The sequence below is a fragment of the Pinus tabuliformis genome, chromosome 9 (genome assembly GCF_031772625.1).
Source record: "Pinus tabuliformis cultivar Carrire ecotype Pingquan chromosome 9, CPIR1, whole genome shotgun sequence".
In the NCBI taxonomy this organism is placed as follows: domain Eukaryota; kingdom Viridiplantae; phylum Streptophyta; class Pinopsida; order Pinales; family Pinaceae; genus Pinus; species Pinus tabuliformis.
The window spans coordinates 1,810,572,649-1,810,594,771 of NC_142307.1; positions in this window are offsets into that span (position 1 = coordinate 1,810,572,649).

Sequence of the window (22,123 nt, forward strand, 5' to 3'; positions counted from 1 at the left end):
CTCTGTTGCATTTGATTTGTCCTAAAAATAGATAGTAATCTGAATAGGAAGGTCCTAAGGTAGAAAATATTCCTCTTGATATCATACAAATGGACTAGCAAAAATATTTGTTGCATCAACTACACTAAAAACAACCCACTTTGGTATAGGCCTTGACCTATCTAAAGGAATAGTAAATAATGCATGTAAATCATGTGTTTGCATCACTAAATAACAGGGTTCCATGGGGATGCATCCCCCATGGTCGGGGGCAGGCCATCCATGTTTCCCATGCTTTGATGATGGGGGACACTTGGGGAAACATTTCCCTCATCGCCTTTGGGGTTAAACACCTCGGAAACTTTTCCCCAATGTAGGGGACTCATTTTCCCAAAAGGGGGATGTTTGAGTGCCCCCCTCCCCCAGAAGGGGGACACCTAGGTGCTCCCCCCCCCAAAATGTTTTGACTAACAACCTGTGAAGATAGAGAAAAAATAAGGGATACCACTTTGAAGAGTCTAGGACCTTGGTAATTATAGGTAATATTAAATTCTAAAGTAAAAGCGACATTGCCTTTTGTATTAACTTTTCTAAGTAAAAGGATAGAAAAGTTAATATAAAAGACAATGTCACTTTTACTTAAAATTTAAACATTACCATTAATTGTTTCAAAATGATTGAGAATGGTTCCAACCTCATCAAACTTCCTATGGAGAAAGTATAATTTCATATCCCATTTAGAATTCAATGACTTAATAGTTTTCGGGATTTCAAGATTGATAGGATTATACAATTTCCATTATATTGTGCAATGATGAATTTTGATGGGATGAATTGTTATTGTTGAGATTTGATTATCATTACTTTTATATTTTATAATTTTAGTGACGAGACCCCTATGCTAAGGACCCCAACATCCCCAATGTCCCTTTGTCCCACCTGAATTTTCCTAAAATTTGGTAGTGCTCCCACACATCCTCCTTTTTCACCTCCCTTCCTCCCCCATTCTGAAATTTTGTGGAACATAGCTAAATAATGGAGTTGAACTATAAGGAGCATCTTAGATACATAAGAAGCAATATACAACAAGAACACTAGATGAATCATCAATAAAGTCCTCATCGATCATAAGTTTCTATTGATACAATTTAGGATGAGTACATAGATGTAGAGAAGACCAACATCATACTATGACGTAAAAGGGTCCATTAAAACATGCCAGGAATCATCTATAAGAGGCCCTACATGGTGATGAGAGGAAGCATAATCTATTCTATTAAGGTCCATCTAAAAAATCTGGTGAAAAATGTAATGGGAGAGATCCTAGCAAACTGTGAGTAAACCTCATCAAAAAATAGTCTCTGTATTCAACTACAATGCTAGTATCGAGATCGTAAAGATGGTATCGATGAAAAGTTTCATTGTAGCCGACCAAAATGTCACAGGATTCTAGAGAAGCTGTTGTGTTTCCCTTTTTATCAAGGATTTTAGTGTTTCACATAAATTTGAACTTTTTATTTTAAATATTTGAAACCACATGTGATGAACTCCTATGTCTCCCAAGTGATGTCCCTGTACTCGTCCGGCCCACAAACCATCGCAACTTGGCTGATAAGGAAAATAGATTCACCACATTTATCCCCAAAAATCTACTATGTAATTAATGTATTGTTTCTACATTTTATACCAACCATACAAATATACCGTCGAATGTTCGTGTGTGGGGTATCTTACCGTGCATTCTCCATACTGATGATGCTCGACATCCTATTATCCATCCCAGCGATGTGTTACGATGTGCTTTGGTATCACCATTAATGTCCCTTACCTTTGTCTAGATGTGTGATCGTGGTATCACCATTAATGTCCCGTACCTTTGTCTAGATGTGTGATGTGGGGCGAGTTAAGAAGAGATAACCAGGTTCAACGCAACGTGATGAAGAGATAACCAGGTTCAACGCAACGTGATGCACTCAACATGAAATTTAGTTTGATTTACAGCAGGTTGATGGACATATATAGGAAAAAATACACTTACAAAGCGAAAGACTTGAAGCTTGAAAGTGCCTCTTCCTTTCCCTCTTATCTGTCAAGGTGTGCCCGCCATCGCCTCGAGACTTGGGGGTTTGGATTTCTCGACTTCCTAAATAACCATTAAATTATGTTAATGCTTTAGGCCAGCCATGCAAAATTTTCTAATTATGGAACTAATAATTATTCTATACGAATATAATTCTATTATTCTATACGAATATAATACTAGTAGATCTACTCAATTCAATAGGTATCAATGTGAATATATTTGTAGATCTTTTAAATTTAATAGGTATTAAAGATTTTTAGAAATCAAATTTCTTTTCACTCTAATTTAAAGAAATTTGCATTTCAAAATATTTGATCTCTATTCGTGTTTGATATAGAGTTTAATATGAAATATTTTATTGATAATTTTAATTATAATTATTATAATTATTATTTTTTTAATGTAATTTGACCGAGTCAAAATGTCACAAACAAAACATTACATTACAACATTTCTACCATACTAACTGAAGAGCACCTCTCAGCACAACAAAGTTCAACATGCGTAAATTAAATGATATTATATTTAATATAATATAGAGAACAGCTCTCAGCACAACAAAGTTTAACATGTGTAAATTAAATGATATTATATTTATATTCCATAATATGAAAATTTGTGAAAGTTTTGGGCTTCTTTTTTCAAACAAAGTCGTATAGAAGCTTCCAGCCATGTCTCAAACAATTAAAGACATAATTAATTATTAAATTTTAAAATCAAATATAAAAGACATTTTCTATTATTAATTTGGCCCAATGATACACAATTATCATAAAATTGTATAAAATATTTTCATAAATTATAACCTAATAAAAATAATAATTTAATTTTAAGGTTTGGTGGTTGAAATATTTTATTTATAAAACAATTCATTATTTTCATGCAAGAATTTAATTGTTAAATTTATGAAGAAGTGGTTATTTTATTATTTTGAACTTAAACATGTAATTTTTTAGAAAATTATTACTATTTAATAAAGATAAAGTCATAATTTTTTATCATAAATAAATATTATATATATTTGTTACTATTTTAATTTTTTAAAATTAATAATTTAAAAAAAAGATATATTATTTTAGGTTTTGGCTTTTTGTGGGTAGGAATCTCATGATACCATTAGGAACTAGACTATGATCTTTGCTTATTTAAAGTGTGTTTTTTATCATATAAATTGATTCAATATTTTGAAAACCCCTTAAAAAAAATAGATTGTGCAAATTGCATAATCCAAATTTTATAATTTTAACAAATTTTAATTAAATTTTGGTGAAAATTAATTTAAAAATATGAAAAAAGAAAGAAAAAAATATATATTATAACTTAATATTTATTTATTTATTTATTTATTTACATATATTTTAAAAAATATAAAACCATTAACTTTGTTTTTTAACTATTGATTTGACATGTTAACAACTATTATGTATAGCTAGTAGCTACCTACTAGTTGTTGCTTAGTTTAAATATAGATAACTGGAGTATGAACATATGACAGGGTGTGAGACGATGAATTAAAGTCTTCATAAAAAATATAAATGAAAGTGAAAATGTTGTGCTAAAATGTTTCTATTGTGTTAGCGCCTTACCTCATTGGTTGTATTGAAGCTTTATAGCTTTATTTTTTTTGGCAGTGTCTAGTTCAAATTGATATGGACAAACTTAATTTCAACTCAATGAGATGTAGATGTGAAGAAACTTGTTTTGCACAACCAATTGTCTCCTACAAAGTTCATGGGAATTGAACATGATTGATATAGAGTTGAATGCAATTGTGTTTGTGCCAATGGAAACATGAGAATATGAAACAAATTTTTTATTGTCATCTCTCAAATGGCATCTCTTTCTTTTGAAGAGAAAAATTGAGTTGGGATGATCTATAATTTGTGATTTAGTATTAATTTAATTTTAAAATTAAATTGTAAAGACAAGGTAATTAATATTTATGAATAATTTGTAATAACAATTGTTTTACTATTAATTTAACAACCAAATTATATCTAGCACATTTATTTAAATTAAATCACTAGTCACTATAGATGGATATCAAAACACTTTGTTTCTAATCAAAATACTTAGTTCCTAAAATAAATAGAATATATCATAATCATTTAAAAATAAAATAAAATATTATATGTTTGTCTATAATTTGTGATTTAGTATTAGATTTGTTGATTTTGACACAGTCACTTTGAATCAAACTAGGAATAAAGTTGCAAAAGATTAAAGAGCTTTAACAATATTCACACATTATTTTTTGCATGGTAACTAAGACCAAACTTTTGTGTTTGGTTCGAGGAAAAAAGATAAAACAACTTTAACAAACCAACTTAAACAGATGAGAAATTGAAGGCTAGCATCCCAATAAATATCAAGTAATCTACAGCTACTTGAAACATAGAATGGAGCTTCAAAGTGTGATCCTGATAATAACTAGGGGTTTCAAATCCTTTGACCTCCCAAAAAAACATACATTAATCATAGACACAAGAAAGGAATTTAAAAAAATAAAAACCTTCATATTAATTTCTTGAATTCTTGAATTCAATTTCTTGAATTTTTTATATACTTGAAGTCAAAAATTATAAAAACTATGCTTAAATAAAACGAATTCAACAAAGTTAGGAAAAAAATTCTCCCCATATTCTAAAAGCTAATAACTAATTATCATAGTAGTTATTAATTATAAAAGAAGAAAAAAATATTATGATTAATGTAATGGGAATTTGAAAATAGAGAAAAAGAAGAAAAAGGACCAAAAAAAAAAAAAAAATATTAAAAAGTAATAAAGCTTTAAAAAAAATTATTGGGAATGTTTTTTAGTTAATTTTTCCTATTTAAAATTGGTCATCTTGAAAAAAACCATAGAAAAAGAAAAAATATATAAAAGTCAAATTAAAAAATAATAAAACTAAAAAAAAACTTATTGGAAATTTTTTTATTTATTTCTTTTTTCATCATTAAAATCTTGCCATCTTAAATTGAAAATACAGAGGAAAAATAGAAAGAAAACAAAAAAGGTTAAATAAGAAGTAAATAAAAGTAAAAACAAAATAAATGTTTACTAATAGAGATGGAAGTTACTAAACAATCCATAATAAAACCTCAACCAATCACCTTATAAATAAATAAATTTAAATAATAACAAAAAATAGCAAAAAATAAATTCCCAAAGTTAAACTATAGATAAGCGACATAATTTTTTTTTCAAAAACAAACTAATAAACATTGAAAGACAAAATTCAAAAAAATAAAAAAACAACTTTATTTTTTAATTGAGTTTTATATTTTAAATATAACAATAAAAAGTTCCTCGATAACATAAGTTGATAACGGAACCGTAAAACTGCTTCTGCTTGGCTAAGAGCTCGTCTTCCTCGGACGTAAGGAAACAGGTTAACGGCCCAAGACCCAGAGGCATCTGGCAGGAGTGAAAGCTTGCTCCCTTTAACGGCCCAAGACCCAGAGGCATCTGGCAGGAGTGAAAGCTTGCTCCCTTATTGACCACCAGCGGGTTATTACAGGTGGCGTGGCTTTCCTTGATAACAGTGATGAGTTAAACCAACATTCGCGGATAGCAGCGAGAGATGGCTGTCCTCACTGTTGGTTTGACACCTGAGTTTGATAGGTTTTGCCACCTTCGGAAAAGAAAAAAAAGAAAAAAAAGAAAAAGAAAAAATTGATAACGGAAGTATAAAAAATTGGAAAAAAAATCATACTAGAACCAATGAACCAAGCGGACAACTCTTTATCAAGTACTATTGTTATTAAATTTATAATATATTTTTACTTTTAATTAATAATTATTATATAATTTTTTAAGTTTGGTTAAAAATGATATATTATATATTTAAATATAGATTTATTGTACATACAATGTAAAGTTATTAAACTTAAATGAAGATAGTGGTTAAAAATTAAACATTGAGTATATTAAAAATTAATAAAGATTTAAAATGTTTTATTAAAATTCATGAATTTTTACATACAGACAACAATATCGAAATCCAAAATATATGTTAACGAATCCCATAAAGTCCACCCATGTACATACGAAAGACTATTATGATCAATAAAAGTGGGTGTCTTGTTTTTAAATTTTTTACAATTTGAATTTGATGTATCAAGTGTACATGCAAGAAAAATCCTTTTCTCGAGGTGATCAAGAATTCTTTTGGAAAATACGTATTATTTGTAGAAGGTACTTTTCTAAACACGTAATGATTTTCTCCATGACAACACTTTGTTACAAACTTAGTGCATTCGTAATCAAATGGCACCTCCAACATACACAAGAGAGGAAGATCTTGTTAGTGAACTATTTGAAAGTCAAGGCAACAATAAATATCATGTTTGGATGTAAAAACATGTGTTGTGTTAATCAACTAGCAATTGTCCCAAAAGGTACAAAGATAGGCTGATAGGATTATTAAATTAGAATTGTTGAATTTCTCTAGAAGAGATGTTGATTCAAGCCTAACGGATGAGCAATTTGAGCTAGCTAAACGCCTTCTAATTGTTTTTTTATTATGGTAAAATTATATTGACAATTCATTGGTTTTGCTTTCAACAGCGTGAAGGAATTTGAAGAGCATAGGATTGTTTTGTGGGATTTGATCCCAAAATCACTCATTTGTAGATATATACTCAATGAAATGTTAATTGGTTGAAACCCTGCACAAATGTTCGATATAAACAAATAAGCCAAAAAGGTTGAAAGGCTTAATTGGTTTGTGGAAAACCTCGTTTTCTTGGACTGGATTATTGTGCAATTACTTTTCTTTAGATGTTTTGTTTATATCTATATTACACTGAACACATTGAATGTCTTATTTCATTTTAGAGTAAGTTAATTACCCAAAATTAAAAAACCTCTATAGATGGCCAAGCATCTACGAAGCTTTCTAGTGACCAAGGCAATAACCACCATGACTATCCCCTACCATTTGACAATGTTTCTCTACCCAACCAGATTGAATACTTATGGAGGGAGAAGCAAGCCAATTACCCAAATAAATTGCCTTTGGAAAGAATTATGCACATACATAGAGCAAAATCCAAATACTCTACCAAGAAGAAAGAAAGTTGTCCACACAAATTTGTTAAATGGATCCACTTTGTATGCTCGTTCAAAGTGAAAATAATGAAGAGTGGTTTATATGTAAAGACAAAGAAACTGAAATGTATTTCAATAATGAAGAAATAAATCTCACGTGTCTTGTCTCATGTAATGAAAAATGGCTTTATGTAAAGAAATAAACATTAAAAATTAAGAAATATTGATGAAAAATTAATAAAAATATAAATACTCATTTGTTTAAGTGGAATGCATTTGTAGACATGATTTGTATTGTTAAGACACTCCTAAGTGTTAAGTTGTTGGTTTAATTTTCCGCCTTACCATGGGAAATTGAATATTAACACAGTTGAAGAATTGTTACAGATAAAAAAAATTTACAGTGTACATATTATTCAAAAAAGAAAAATGTGTATAGCTTTTCAAATTTTGATTGTTTTTTGAGATTTACAGGCCTTAATTAATCTTTAAATTTTTTACAATGTACATATTATTCAAAATAAATGTGTGTATAAATTTTCAAATTTTGGTTGTTTTTGAGATTTACAAACTTGAATTGATCTTTCATTTTTTTTTTTACAGTGTACAGAGTATTCGAAAGAAATATGTGAAGCTCAGGGAAATAGAACACTAAGAGGCCTTAGATACAAATAGGCATCATTTTCTTGCTGCAAAATCAGTGTTGCAACTTTTTGAAGGTGATATCTCATGCACAATCTCATATGGCTTAAGTGGGGGACGTTTCCATGGTCCCGCCTTTCAAAAGATTCAAAATGAGGAAGAGCCAGATATTTAGATCCTCCTGAATTTGTTATTTATATAGAATATTTTGTTAAGAATTTGACATTGTGATCGCTGGACAACGAAAACCCAATACTACCAGGGTTTTAGGTGGGTCCAGCCAAGGTCCACAAGTAAGCTTCATTATCAGTAACAGTTGTGCAGGAGCCGTGCAGGCCATTGCAGTGAGGAGCTTCATTGTATTATTTCGTATTGGGCAGACATGGTTTCAAAATAATTATTAAATGTCCAGTAAAATCCCCATTCAGAATCGATGCTATGTTTTGAATGATTTATCGTATCTGGAATATTTTTATTTGGTATCTGGGTTTATCGCAGTAAATTATTTTCAGTGAATGGTATCATGGAATATTGGACATAATTTTTTTATGAAATTTTTGAAATAACTTTGTTTATGACAAGGTTTTACTGTGTAAATTATTTCTTGCAAGTTTCAAGTTTCAATTCCAGATTATTCGACAACGACATTACATAAATTCTGGAAATTTTCCTATTGAGATATATACCGTAGAAGATTTAAATTCTAAATTGTCTTATTAAGAGTAAAATGTCCAGCCAGAATACTACATCAAGATTTGAGATTGAAAACTAAAGGGTGAAGTTTGCAGGTGGGGAAAATAACTATAACTACAGTTGGAGATTGAAGATTTCAGTATGTGGGAAACTAAATGAAGTGTATTTGGTGGGTTGTAGATCTGTTTAATATTGGAAATAGAAGACAACCGGAATAATGATTTTTCTTCCTCGAGCAACAAAGGATAGAGTTTCCATCCAGATAAAACAGAAAAATGTGAAAAGGGAGTTCACGACGTTGCTGTAAGGGACTCGAGATCCTCCATATGCAATCAGTGTAGCCTAATGCACCGTTAATATGAAACAGAGCACTCCGTCATACTTATTTTCGTATGGTAAAACAGAGTATCATGTATGGTGGAGTTTTTATACCACTAGGAAATTTTCTTGACAAAAGGCCATGTGTTATTGTGTGCATTCTTTTTTATTTGTTCATTTTCAGATCATTTATATTTAGACCTTGAATGTAAGCATTATTGTTAGCTGTAACTTCTGATTTTAGTTGTTATCGAAACTTTTGATTTTAGGTGTCATTGAATTGTTATTAGAATTATTTATTAACAGTAACAAAGAAGTATATTCTGAGAACAATAAAATACAAATAGAGTTTACAAATAGAGAATGAATACCACACTATTAGAAATGCAACTATCTCCATCCATGCTAAGGAAGCCATCACTCTGTTTGAATAACTTCATAGAATGAGTGGCTATAAGCCTATAACTTTTTCCTTAACGTCCAATTTAGGTTCAAATTACTAATCAAATGTTGTCAACAGGATTTCCAGTCCATTCCACATTATATGATCTGTTTGTAGATGTAAAACTATGTTCATTGCAAGATAATTGTTAATCAACTAAGAACCAATTTGTAGGAGCTGTATTCGTTTAGGAATACAAAAATTATTATTATTATTATTTTATTTATCTTTTACATAAACATGTATGAGATTTCATTCACTGGGTGGCCAAGAGCCACAAATTCAGTTACAAAGTAAGGGGTAGAGTTATGCTCGACCTTTCAGCCAGCGAAAAATACCACCTACTCTTAACAGGCTCCTCTTTTTACATTTAACATAGTGGACTTCTGCTGCTAATTTCCCGAGATGGAAGATACAAACAAACTGTTGTAGAAGGAGGCAAAAAAACATGACACTTTAGGGAATTGGATCCCAAAGAATTTCATTGTCTCTGAGGAGGGAACCGGCATCTAACTGAACTGCCTTGTTTGCCTCGTTGTTACTGCAGAATGCACTGGCAAACACACAACAGACAATTTTAAACTTGAGAAAACCCTCACGGGAAATAAAAACTCCAGTATGTTATTAACATATTAAATAGATATTACATTAAAAAATGTGTTCCACTCAGGGGATAAAAACCACTTATCTTACAATCAGTGATTTCCACCAATAGCCATCAAATTACAGAAATTTGTCTGACTGTGACACTGATGTGTGACTTGTCCCTCTTATCAAAATTTTCAGGAAGCTCATTGGTATGATGAGAAGTACTGTTGCGTAATATTTCTAAGCTCACAATAGGCAAACACACAACAGACATAGTTTTAAACTTGAGAAGACCCTCTTAGGGAACAAAACTCTAGTATGTTACATAAAAAATGTGTTCCACTCAAGGAATAAAACCCCTTTATCTCACAACAGTGATTTTGACTAATGGCCATCAGATTGCAGATGTCTGTTTGGCATTGTGTGCTTGTCTCTCTGTATCATTTTTTTTTTCAGGAAGCTCGTTGGTGTGATGAGAAGTAATGTTTTATAAGATTTCGAAATCCACAACAGGAAAACACACAGCACAATTTTGAACCCAAGAAAATGCTCATCGTGAATAAAAACTCCAGTACGTTACATAAAAAATGTGTTCCACTCAAGGGATGAAACCCCTTTGTGTTACAACAGTGATTTCCACCAATAGCCATCAAATTACAGACGTCTGTCTGACACTTAGTATAGCTTGTCTCTCTGTATCTTTTTTTCCAGCAGGCTCGTTGGTGCAATGAGAAGTAATGTTGTATAAGATTTATAAATGAAGGAAAAATGGGAAGAAGACAAATAGGAAAGAAAATTGGAAAAGGAGTAAGAGCACTAAAGAAAAGGAATTGCAAGGGGCTCCGACACAAAAAAGAAGCCAAAAAATTCCAATGCTCTTACCGGTGTGCTTCATTAAAAATATCAAAGAAAAAGGGAAGAAAGGGCAGGATGTGTGAATAAAGAATATGCCTTATGGAGGAATCACAGGAGCAGTTTCAGTCTTGTGAGCCATGGTTGAGATGAGAGAAGAATAGGGGGACTTATTTGTAGGTTTTGATTCACAGTTTTATGACCTGCACAACAACAGTAGAAGCTGGTGAAACCCACAGAGAAGAAGATCCAACCATTGAATCAGATAGAGAATTGAATGAAGATAGCCAAGCAATCTATATTGAATGGCTAAAGTCGAACATGGCTACAGCCAGTGGTCTGAGGGTGATGCAATTGGCTCCAATAGTGATAGCTGCATGGAACGCATGAAACTCGGTCTTGAGAAAATCAAAGACAGGTGATATGCAGTAGCAGAAAGATGAAGTAGCCAAGTAACTAAAGCAAGAAATACCCACCACGAGAGATCCCAAAGAATTTCATTGTCTCTGAGGAGGGAACCGACATCTAACTAAACTGCCTTGTTTGCCTCGTTGTTACTGCAGAATGCACTGGCAAACACACAACAGACAATTTTAAACTTGAGAAAACCCTCACGGGAAATAAAAAATCCAGTATGTTATTAACATATTAAACATATATTACATTAAAAATTGTGTTCCACTCAGGGGATAAAAACCACTTATCTTACAATCGGTGATTTCCATCAATAGCCATCAAATTACAGAAATTTGTCTGACTGTGACACTGATGTGTGACTTGTCCCTCTTATCAAATTTTTCAGGAAGCTCATTGGTATGATGAGAAGTACTGTTGCGTAAGATTTCTAAGCTCACAACAGGAAAACACACAACAAACAGTTTTAAACTTGAGAAGACCCTCTTTGGGAACAAAACTCCAGTATGTTACATAAAAAATGTGTTTCACTCAAGGGATAAAATCCCTTTATCTCACAACAGTGATTTTGACTAATAGCCATCAGATTGCAGGTGTCTGTTTGACATTGTGTGCTTGTCTCTCTGTATCATTTTTTTTCAGGAAGCTCGTTGGTGTGATGAGAAGTAATGTTGCATAAGATTTCTAAACCCACAACAGGCAGACACACAACACAGTTTTAAACTCAAGAAAACCCTCATCGTGAATAAAAACTCCAGTACGTTACATAAAAAATGTGTTCCACTCAAGGGATGAAACCCCTTTGTGTTACAACAGTGATTTCCACCAATAGCCATCAAATTACAGACGTCTGTCTGACACTTAGTACAGCATGTCTCTCTGTATCTTTTTTTCTAGCAGGCTCGTTGGTGCAATGAGAAGTAATGTTGTATAAGATTTCTAAATGAAGGACAAATGGGAAGAAGACAAATAGGAAAGAATCTCCCGGTTCTTATGTTTAAACGTATCAATCTACAAGAAAAACTCGCCAATTCAAAGATTTTCCTTAATTTCAACGTAATGTGAAAAGATCTTGCTAGCTTAAATAGATTATCTAATTCATCTCTCTTTACTTGTGGATTTGCATAAGGGTTTGTATTGAAGCTTTTCATGAAAAGATATTGCTAGGTTAAATATATTATATGTTTCATCTTCCTTCACTTGTGGATTTGCGTAAGGGTTTGTATTGAAGCCTTTCATTCTCAAGATTTTTTGTTTCCATCATCTTTATTCAAAGGTTTTCGATTTAATTTCAATAAATCTAAGATAATAGCAAATCATACTGGTTTTCACTTTTAAATGTATTAATCTACAAGTGTAGCTCACCAATTCGAGGATTTTCCTTAATTTCAACGTAATATGGAAACATCTCTTTTTAATTTTACAGGAAAAATTCACTAAATGTAATCCAGAGGGAATTTTTCATTTTTAACTTTCGGATAGAAGTGACGTGATTCTTTCGCTTCTACTAAAACAAATCAATATATGTATCTATTTCGTTAGGATGCGAATGTGTCATTAGCTATCATAAACAACATTGCGGCTTTCAGGCAACAACTGCCAAGCATTAAAGTTCAATTATTGTGGATAAATTATCGCTACCAACTCGCATTTTGAATAGTTGTCTCCCGGGACTTGAAGTGTCGACCACATATATTTAATAGCTACAAGGGGAGACTTGAACCGTCGACCGACGACTGATGTTTTGAGTACATGGAAAATGGATGAACCATATAGTAGGTTTCATTTTTAATGAATGAGAACGATGCACGATTGTAGAAATAAGAATCAGTTATTGTGGAGGAGGTGGGAAGACGTATTAGCGTGTCAACAAGTTCCTTGCAAAGGGAAAACGTGGAGAATCGCCGATGATCCCAATGTCCTTGCACAATGAACTCGAAGAGTATAGAGATAACTATGCAAAATAGGAAGTGGAAAGTGGTAAGGTTTTGATGATGACATCCCACTCCCACTTTGTGACCAGGATCCCTGGTTTTCTTATTTATGCAGGGATTCAAGCCAACAGAGCGCATAGAGGTCACAAGATTGAGTTCCGTGAGCCTTCCGAGCCCCATGCCTTCCTACCAGCCCAACCCTGCATCGTCGTCCTTTGTGAGCCCGACGCCTTCTTATCACCCGAGCTCGATGCCTTCCTACCAGCCAAACCCTGCATTGTCATTTTTTGTGAGCACGACTTCGTCATCTTTCGAGCATGGTGGAGCATGCACGAAAAACTCTTTGATCCTGTGGCTCAAGAACCTCATGACGTCGTCACTGACTATGCTGATTCACGATGGGGGCTTGATCTGCGCATTGATGACCCTGCTCCTAAGCACAAAAAAGAAGCCAAAAAATTCCAATTCTCTTGACGGTGTGCTTCATTAAAAAGCTCAAAGAAAAAGGGAAGAAAGGGCAAGATGTGTGGATAAAGAATATGCCTTATAGAGGAATCACAGGAACAATTTCAATCTTGTGAGCCATGGTTGAGATGAGAGAAGAATAGGGGGACTTATTTGTAGGTTTTGCTTCACAGTTTTATGACCTGCACAACAACATGTAGAAGCTGGTGAAACCCACAGAGAAGAAGATCCAACCATTGAATCAGATAGAGAATTGAATGAAGATAGCCAAGCAATATGTATTGAATGGCTAAAGCCTAATATGGATACAGCCAGTGGTCCGAGGGTGATGCAATTGGCTCCAACAGTGAATAGCTGCATGGAACGCATGAAACTCGGTCTAGAGAAAATCAAAGACAGGTGATTTGCAGCAGTGGAAAGATGAAGTATCCAAGTAACTAAAGCAAGAAATACCCACCACCAGTTATCTAATCATCCCATTGTTTCAAATTATATGGTTGTTGTCAAAGTCGAAACTGCTCTTATGACATCTATGAATATATAATCTTGTCAGTTTGGTTGTAGTAAACCTACAACTATGTCGTAAAGGTTAATCTGGGTACTATGTTCTCAGAGCTTTTTATTTTTAGAAACTCAAATTAAATTAGCATACCACACCATGTCAAAACAAAAGGCCACAGTAACTTAAAATATATGTAAACAAGGGCTCTTACAGACAGAACAATATATATCTGCCTATTCCAATCCAGAATACATAAATAAAACTAACTTGTGAATGTGTTTAGAGATGTACTTGAATTAGGAAGTACTGGACACTCTTGGCGGTGGCATAAAATGCCTGTTCAGGGTCAAACTTTAAAGGCATAAAATGAGGAGAGTACTGAGCATGATATTTAATGTTAGCTGCAACCTTTGAAGCTTCTTTGGCTGTAGGATGAGCCACAGTTGCAAGAGCGGAGAGATTTCACTTCAAAGACTTTTTGCCCTCAGTTGTCGATGCCATAGCCCTGTTCTATGCTTCTACTGGGCTGGCTCCAATACTCACTTTCATGCTGCAAACAAGCACTCCACCAGAATCAATAAGAAGAACTACAATTGTGCAACCTTGAGAGGGTTTCCGTTGAGGTTTTGAGAGACCCGGGCAATAGAACTCGCGATTGTGCAACCTTGAGAGGGTTTCCGTTGAGGTTTTTGCGAGACCCGGGCAATAGAACTCGCGCCAGCTACAAAGATTCTCGGTTGAGACCATGACGAGTAATTGAAGGGACCATGACGAATATCTTATGTCAATGGAAAGAAGAAGGGTGGCGCCAAGTGTCAACCTGAGAATGAAAAGGACGACGAAACTCTGTTTCAAAGGAAGGCCTATTGGCCTAACTATTAGAATCGGTATGCTCCATATTCAGGTCATATCCTTGTGGTGAGTTCAATTTTTTTGTTTAACCATAACTACTATGATTTGGTGTAGGTATAATCTTTTAGTTTTGTGAACTAATGTGCTTTTTGTTTCGTGCCAATTTTTTTTTTATGTGTCGAATATATATGAGTACAAAAACGAGGGTTCAAAGAGAAATTGACATCAATAATATTTATAGATCCTAAGATAATAATTAGAGACTACTATTTACCTTTCCGGACGGGATCAACCAAGCAAGCTGACCCTTACCCTTTCTTATTGCCTTCACCCTAGGACATGGAGAGCTGCCCAACCTAGTAGTGCTGAAGCCAGGAACACCTTATACGGGAGGCATAACCAACCCCCTACCTTTGTTCCACACAAACTCTTTACCCACCTGAATCACTAGACCTCTGTTCGGAACTATACCTTTTTTCCCTAGACCACCTATTGACAAGCTTGCAGTGCAAGGGTAACCATTCCATATACTAGGTTGCTAAAATGGGATAATATTGATTGAGATGAAGGCCATAGTCAGTGGATTGAGAATTCACTTTAGTCCATTCTGGCCAAGGAGCACCCAGCGAAAACAGAGGATGCAAGCATTATCCGGAATGATTGGGCGTAAAGCGTCTGTAGGTGGCTTTTCAAGTCCGCCATCAAATCCCAGGGCTCAACCCTGGACAGGCGATGGAAACTACCAAGCTAGAGTACGGTAGGGGCAGAGGGAATTTTCGGTGGAGCGGTGAAATGTGTTGAGATCGAAAAGAACACCAACGACGAAAGCACTTTGTTGGGCCGACACTGACACTGAGAGACGAAAGCTAGGGGAGAAAATGGGATTAGATACCCCAGTAGTCCTAGCCGTAAACGATGGATACTAAGTGCTGTGTGTATCGACCCGTGCAGTGTTGTAGCTAACGCGTTAAGTATCCCGCCTGGGGAGTACGTTCGCAAGAATGAAACTCAAAGGAATTGACGGACTTGAAGGTTGTGATCTCATACTAAAACAATTCCCTTATTAATGGCCTCAATGAATGGGGTTGTGGGGTTGTTACGCGTTTAAATTTAGCACACTGCCTTAATTTATCAAATAAATGCATCTCTTTCTCCTCTAAGTCATCAACTTTAATGGTTATGGGCTCTCAATATTTGTCATTTAACCATAACCAGGGTGTTTGTAACAGACCTCAAAATTATAGGCTATCAGAGCTCCTGTAAGCAAGCAATGTCAGGTTGTAACATAACACATATGGAGTATGCCATGTGCAATGGAAGGACAACTCTAAAGTAACATCAAAGAGGATATGTTGGTGATAATGTGTAACTACATTAATTGAGAGCAACCGCCAAGCTTACAAATACATCTGATAATCCCGTTAGCAATTGTTGCACCATAGCTTAGAGATGCTTCACATTATGTACATCGCAGGCTATGTTAGATTTTCTACATAGTCATGATCACGACCATTGTTACATCATGATCATTACCAAATTCTCATCGTACTAAACACAACTACAAACAGACATTTCGACAGTGGAAGTAATGATGAGGAAATAAGGCTCAAGCCCTCTAGATGAATGAAAGTGTAGACAAATAGAATTTTAAAAATTTTAAAAATAAAACATTTTTGTTTTGTAAAGGGGACTTTAGAAATTCTTTGTTTATTTTTCTGGTCAACCCTAAAATAATTCATAAGTCAAACACATAGCAAATGTGTTATACCATGTTGTTGCGGGGATAATAAGATCTAAATTCAAATTAACAAAAAAGGGATCTATGGTCCATAAACTAATCCGAATGGATCCTTGTGGAATCAAGATGGTTGTGTTTATTTCTTTGGTAAATTTTTTGTTCAAATAATCATTGATTTTTCATACTTAAAACTTATGTTATAAGTATTTTAGAAAGATGACTTGTTTCATGGTTTGGTGTGTTGCAAGTTAGTTTCTTTAAAGGCTTCATCAAACCTTGGAAAAACCCTATTTTCACACCTTGGAAAGGCAAAAGAATGCAAAGGTATGAATGCAAAGGAACATAGCTTGTGCTTTGTGCTCTGCAAAAAACTAAGGCTTGGGAGGACTAAGGCAAAAGCATTATACATAGTCCACGTGTAGAGCTATGGACTGAATGGTAATGTAAATCATGGAATGGAAGGTCATACAGAGTTATAAACATGGCAAGAAGCAAATAGTAGTAGGGGTAAGGTACGGGACAAAATTTCACCTCTTCCCTCTACATGCCACCTAAGAACCAAGAAACATAGAAAAAGGCAAGGAAAAGGTGGGCGTTAGAGAGAGTGTAACTCTACACTCCACACCAAAATAACAAGGTACAAGAAAAAGGCATAAGAGACAAGGAAAAGGATTGTCGAGCATGAGACATGTTTTCCTCTACATAAGTAATTCTACATAAATACTTCTACATAACAAATGATGAAGGTGCCCTAAGACTATAAGATTGTTATATAGCTACTGTGTGACATGCCCATGCATTATGCTAAAACATGACCCCTTCAACAAATCAAAGGATGCCTTGTGGTAATCTTAGTTAAAGAAAAAAGTCATTGAATTTGACATAATGTGAATTTACTAATCCTTTTCTATGCACTATAATTGATTCTTGGGGGAAATGATTACTAAGTTCATTAGCATTCTACATATTTTGAGAATCAAACATAGAAAGAGATGGAAAATATGGAAGAGGGATTTGGCCATTGTGAGAAGAGGGAGATCGGACTAGCGATTCAATTGGTAACAAAGGAGATATTGATTAACGATAGGTTAGTTTGATGCTAGAATTATATGGTGTGTAGAGTTTGAGAGATCAACTTGGGCAAGAGCCAATTCACTGGTTCATGGTTGCAATGGTCCAATTGTAGTGAGTGCATTTATCATTGTGAATTTAATTTCTTACATTTGATGATCATAAAGCCTTGTACATTATGAAACTACAATTTATAATAAAAAATAGAGCTAGATAACCATTTCAAGGTTGGAGTTTTTCCAAATACATGTTTTAATGGGGTATTTATTATGCTTTTGTGTGTGATTATATAATTATTCTAATGGCAAAAATTTCACAAATAGAACACAATATGTCTTATATTACATGGTTATTAATGATTTATGCTTTAAGATCTATGTTAGTGAACCATTTAACAACAAGCCTTTCATTATAGAAGGTTGATTCTCTTCTCTATTGTAGGTTTTAACCCTACACAATTAATTGTTGCAAAGAAATTCTTAATTAAAAAAACATATGCAAATGGAAATCACACACTTAACACAAAGACTTTATCCTAGAAACTAAAACATGAGAAAACCAACAATACTTTTTAGTATATTTTTTCTTTTGTATAGTATTACAACACAATATATATCCCCTGAAAACCATGAAGGCCAATCCATTTACCCTGGATTATAATACAACCATAGTTCCTAAACTGAAACTACAAAACCATGGGAGGAAACACCATATTCCACAAAACTGCTTTTAGTAAAAAACTAAGTGCCAAAATCCACCAAAACTGAACAAAAAAAATTCCCCAAAAAATGTTTAAGGGCATTGTTGACTCTCCTATGACACCCTTGTTGTGTCTGGCACAACATACAACGTGTGTAACTAGTCTTCCAAATACTATAACACATACCCAACATTTATTGTTATGTCCCTCTCTCAATCTATAGCTAACTTTTCCACCCTATTCCTCCTCTGTCTTACCACCTTCCTCCCAACCATCACTTCCCTTGATTCTCCTTGAATCACCCCATTTGTAGCCTTCTCACCTACACCCCATTTGTAGCATCTTCGCATATTCTCCACTTGCAACCTCCCCATGTACACTATCTCTCTAACCTTCTCCCTTGACTCCCTTACCCTTCCCCAATTCCTTATCCTTCCCCATCAAGATGCTTGCTCCCTATTCTCCACACCCTATGGATGAGTTCACAACTTTGTTCAAAACCTTAATTTCACCCCTAACGATAATCCCACTATAAGTCCTCTTTCCTCCACTATGTATGCCCATGGGGCCTTCCTTCAAACCTTATTTTCCCTCCCTTATTATTATGCAACTAACTCACAAAAAGATAGATCAACGACTTCAAAATAGATCAATGACTTCAAAAGATAGAAAAGATATATCAACGACTAGATAGATCAACGACTTCAAAATTGGCCTCTTCGAGGGGGAAACCTCCTTTACATTACACAAATGAACAATTCTTGGATGATTCAAATGACAAAACCTTCTTTCTATATATATGATTCTAAGGGATCACAATATAATCATATCTGACATAACAATAATAATGTAAGGGCACAACAATAACAATAGTGGGCTTCTATGGGGCACAATAATAATAATATGGGGAAAACATGGGTACAGGAATAACAATAATGGCTATAATGAAAATAATAATGGGGGAATACACTAGTATTATAGGGACCTAGCATGCCCCTCTCCTTCAAAAAAGTGTTGTCCTCAACACTTGAGTAGTTCTGGATGCTTCTATATCAAAATTCGTGTCCTCCCATGTGGAATCGTCAATGGGTAAGTTCTTCCACATGATGAGATACTCTGAAATTGATCGATTTCATAGCTGTCAAATTCTTGTTTCTATGACTACTTCAAGTTCCAATATGATTTTTCCTTTCTCATCAAGTTCTGGCAATATTGTTTGAATTGGGAGCTTGTCACCTATAACCTTCTCTGAGCATGAAACATGGAAAACTAGGTGCACTCGGGAAGATGCAAGAAGCTCTAATCTGTATGCCATAGTACCGATTTTTTGAAACACCTTGTACAGACCATAATACTTCGATGATAATTTATTATCCTTCTTAGCTTGCTTGAGGGACATTTGTTTGTATGGTTGTAGTGATAGAAATACCTAGCCACCTACATCAAAACTTCTTTTGCTACAATGTTGATCTGCTTGTTGTTTCATTCTATTTTGCGCCAAAGTGAGGTTATCCTTTAAGAGTTGAAGAACTTGTTGTTGATGCTCGATTTGATCTTCCACTACTTGAACCTTAGGATTTTCACTTAAAGATGATGTGATGGATGGTGGATGATATCCATAAAGTGCCATAAATGCGGTCATTTTTGGTGCAGTATGGAAGGAAGTGTTATACCATCATTCAGCCAGAGGCAACCACTTGACCCATTGTGTCTGTTTATTAGTTACAAAGAAACAAAGATATCCTTCAAAACATTTGTTCACTATATCAGTTTTCCTATCAGATTGAGGATGATCAGATGAGCTATGAGCTAATTGAGTACCCAAACAAGAAAATAATTCTATCCAAAAATTTCTAGTGAAAATGGGATCTTTGTCGCTTACAATAATATTTGGGTTTCTGTTATGAAACCAACTCACAAAAATATAGAAAAGGTAGATAAACGCCTTAGAATTCAGCCTCTTCAAGGGGGCAACCTCCTTTACATTACATAATGAACAATTCTTGGATGATACAAATGAAAAGAGCTCCTTTCTATATATAGGAGTCTAAGGGGTCATAATATAATCAGAGCCGACATAACAATAATAATGTAAGGGCATAATGATAACAATAGTGGGCACTACATGGGTACATCAATATAATAAGGGGGTTGTACTAATAACAATAAGGGATTACACTAGTAATATAGGGGCCTAACATGCCCCTCTCCTTCAAAAAGTGTTGTCCTGAACGCTTGAGTAGTTCTTGATGCTTCTGTATAAAATTCTTATCCTCCCATGTGGAATGTTCAGCAGGTAAGTTCTTCCACTTGATGAGATACTCTGAAATTGATTGATTTCGTAGCTATCGAGTTCTTGTATCTGTGACTGCTCCAGGTTCCAATATGATTTTTCCTTCCTCTTCAATTTTTGGCAATATTGTTTGAATTGGGATATTTTGCAACTTTTGAATAAGTGGCCATACTTCTTGTCCTTCTTCCATTCATCCCTTGCTTCATTTATCCAATTTGGTTGGACAATAGAAATGGTGCACAAAAATGCTTCCATATCTTCATCCTTTCTTGAGATTGCATCTACCACCACATTTTGCTTCCCTTTTTCATAGATGATTTCAAAGTCATAACCCAACATCTTTGTGACCCACTTTTGTTTCTCTTCATAGGATAATATTTGTTCTAAAAAGTATTTAAGGCTATCATGATCTGTTTTTACCTTGAAGTGTCTTCCCATTAGGTAGGGTCGCTATTTCCTAAGTGCATGTAGTATTGCCAACATTTCCTTCTCATAAATAGCTTTGTGTAAAAAAATTCCCTTTATTGGACGACTTTCAAAAGCAATGGGTCTTTCATCTTGCATTAAAACAACACCAATTCCATTTCCTGAAGCATCACATTCCACGATAAAGGTTTTTTGAAGTCCAGTGTAGCTAAGATTGGTGCTTGGCACATTGCCTCTTTAAGATGTTCGAAGGCTGTTGTTGCTTCTGGAGTCCATGAAAATGAATCTTTCTTCAATAATGTTGTTAGAGGTGTTGCTATTCTCCCATAATTCTTAACAAACTTGCGATAATACCCTGTCAACCCGAGAAATCCTTGCAGATGGTTTATGGATGTGGGGATTTTCCATTCCTTAATGGCTTTAATTTTGCTAGGGTCTACCTTAACTCCTTCATGAGATATAATATGACCCATATATTCCACCTCTTGTACTCCAAAGAAACATTTGGATCTTTTTACATATAATTGTTTCTCCTCCAATAGTTGTAGCACCCTGTTAACATGTTCAACATGATCCTTCCAAGAATTGTTGTAGATTCGTATATCATCAAAAAATACTAACACAAATTTTCTAAGGAAGGGTTTGAAAATGGAATTCATCAAACCTTGAAATGTAGAAGGTGCATTGGTAAGGCCAGAAGGCATGACCAAAAATTCATAATGACCCTCGTGAGCTCTAAATGTTGTTTTCGGAATGTCTTCAGTCTTCATTCTGATTTGAAGATATCCTGAACGAAGATCCAACTTGGTGAAGTAAATTGATCCATGCAATTCATCGAGTAATTCATCAATGATAGGAATGGGAAACTTATCTTTAATAGTGAGCTTGTTGAGCTCCCTATAATCCAGACACATGTGCCATGATCCATCCTTCTTGTGCACCAATACTACTGGAGAAGAGAAAGAACTTTAACTAGGTTGAATTATACCCGCCTCTAGCATTTCTACAACCATACGTTCAATTTCACTCTTTTGGGCATAGGGATATTTGTACAGCCTTATGTTTAGAGGAACACTTC